The sequence below is a fragment of the Meriones unguiculatus genome, chromosome 10 (assembly GCF_030254825.1).
Source record: "Meriones unguiculatus strain TT.TT164.6M chromosome 10, Bangor_MerUng_6.1, whole genome shotgun sequence".
In the NCBI taxonomy this organism is placed as follows: Eukaryota; Metazoa; Chordata; class Mammalia; order Rodentia; family Muridae; genus Meriones; species Meriones unguiculatus.
In genome coordinates, this window is record NC_083358.1 from 111,982,996 (window position 1) to 111,985,619 (window position 2,624).

The 2,624-nt window shown below is 43.4% G+C and overlaps 1 pseudogene; it reads right to left on the reverse strand.

Moving 5' to 3' along the window:
- Window positions 1-382: 382 nt before the first annotated feature.
- LOC110544797 (speckle-type POZ protein-like) lies at window positions 383-1,906 on the reverse strand (annotated as a pseudogene).
- Between the last annotated feature and the right edge of the window lie 718 nt (window positions 1,907-2,624).

Here is a 2,624-nt window from a genome sequence, read left to right on the forward strand (position 1 = left end):
TTTTCCCCTTTGTTCTGATCCATCGGTCATGGGTTCTGATCAATCTAATCCAGACATGTTTCAGCCCAAAACATGCCTTGTTGAGATGTGTTTGTTGCAATCATTTAAGTTCAATCTCAGTTTCCAACTCATGGGACAAATATCAAACCAGTAGCAAAACAAAGTAGATACAAGGTAGAATAAACCTGAGTCCAGGGCTGTCCACCCAACCAGCATTTGACCTTCTTCCATCTGTTTCAAATCCTGAGCCACAACGGTGTGCTTCACCAGATAGACGGTGAATGCAACAGCCATACATAGTCTACTTGGGAGTTGCTGGTAAAAACAGTGGCTGTTGTTTCAGGAAGACAGGTGGAGGTCACAAGGAAGCAGGTGCTAGGATCTATGTCTTCAGGTGTTTGAGAGTGGTTTCCATGAAAGGCTTCTGTGCAGAAGCCAGGGCATGGAATGCTTCAGCCACCAAGTGGGGATGGAAATCTACCAAGATGTTCCAACCCGAGGTCTCAGAGACCTCAGAAGCATGAAGTGTAATGAAATCCAGTGCCTGCATTTTCAGGTGCTCTGCACTGTGGAATTCAGCCAAGAGGAGCATGTGAGCAGCATTCTTCACTGAGAGGTCCCTGCAGATCACATCCTCACACATGACTTTCAAGCACTCAGGCCACACCTGTCAGCAGCTGTCAGAACATCAGTGGCCATGGTGTTGAGTTTTGGTGCCTTCCCCGTGTAAATGAAGCCCATCATCTCCTTGAAGACTTGAGGCTCCAGGTCCTTGATCCCAACTCTGTTCTTTCACCTCTCCTCCATGTCATGTTGAAACATGGCTCTGACTCAGATGTAGCGTCTGGTAGCGCAGTAACCAATTGGTTTCCCAAAGTTAGGGGAACAGGGACTATTTCTAACAGGAACTCAATGACTGGCTCTTTGGTCTCCCCACCCCCGAAGGGAGGAGCAGTCCTGTTAGGCCACAAAGGAGGGCTTTGCAGCCAGTCCTGAAGATACCTGATAAAACAGGATCAGATGAATGGGGAGGAGGTCCCCCCTATCAGTGGACTTGGAAAGGGGCACGGTGGAGATGAGAGAGGGAGGGAGGGACTGGGAAGGAATGAGGGATCGGGACATGGCTGGGATACAGAGTTAATAAAATGTAACTGATAAAAAAAATTTAAAAAAAGAAGGGGAAAAAATCGCTATTCAGTAAGGAGGTTGAATAAAGAGCAGTTTCTGTGGCTTTAACAAAAAAAAAAGAAAGAAAGAAAAGAAACATGGCTCTGAAAACTGGAGAGCGAGCTGCTGAGATGATCTTGTGAGCCCAGAATTCCTGACCAGATACCAAGAGGCAGCAGTCTGTGAAGTGTAAATTCTCCCACAGTGCTCCCAGCTCATCTATCAAAGAGCACCTTGGAATGTTGATTGCAGATGTCTGTAGAGAAAGGCTGACAACATCTTGGCCCATACTCACCTTGCAAAAGAGTGTGAGCCTGCCATCAGGTAGTAGCCATTGGGCCTGGGACAGGAGGAACTCTCGAGGGAGGAACTTTTTGAATCCCCAGTGTTGGTATGGCAGGAAACCCTTGACATTTTGGCTCTCCACATTATTTCTTTTCTCCCCATTGTCATCTAAAATCCAAAACTGGAACTTTGCCCAAGTGGAGCTCTTTGGACAGCTGAGCAATGCCAGGTAAACTAAAAGGTAATCTCTGCTTTTTTCATCAAACCCATTCTGATATACTTTCAAACACCATTTTGTTTGGTCATTGTCTTCTGATGAGAAAACTGGACTGCTTATGACTTCTCTCAATCCCTCCAGAGAAAAATGGAAGTTACTGATTGTCCACTTGTAGGAAAATGTCTTGATGGTAATATGTGTGGAGCCCCAGCTCTCAGCTGCCAGGTCCTCTGTCATTTCTGCTGTAGGTAGTTTAGAAATTAAACTGGATCAAAAGAAAAAAAAAAAAGAGAGCTAGCATTATTTTCTCTTCACCATGCAGGACATAATTATAGAGAATTATTAAAATTTACTTTCAAATACACCTAGGTTCTCTATTCTATAACTTTGTAAATTTGTATCTCTCTGAAAATATTTATCTAGATTTGAATTAGTCAGAGAAGTTATCACCAGTCACTAGCCACTGCTAAATTGTGTGTGTGTGTTGACTTTTAAATCAATGGTATCTAGTTTGTGTTATCATATCCAACTTCTGAAGAGTGGAAAATATTAGAGACTCTCATTTACATGTGCTGTATTAGTCAGGGTCCTCTAGAGTAGCAATAAACAGAAGGAACTTTTTTCTATATATGCAGAAAGTGGAATTTTGACAATGACTTACAGGCTGCAGTTCAGCTAATCCAATCATAGTTAAAGCCAGTACTCACTTAATCCACAAGGCTAAAAGTCTCAGGTGGTCTTCAGTATATGCTGTACTCCTGAATAAGTAGGCTCTAATGCCGGTGAAGTAATCCACTTGTTATCACGTTGAGGTCGAGCAGGCAAAGAACCAAGGTTTCCCTCTTTCATGTGCTTATATAAGCTTATGGCAGAAGGCGTGGCCTAATTAGAGGTGTGTGTTTTTCCTACCTCAAAAGTCTGTATTTGAATTGGGTCTGCGTACTTCATCTTAAGC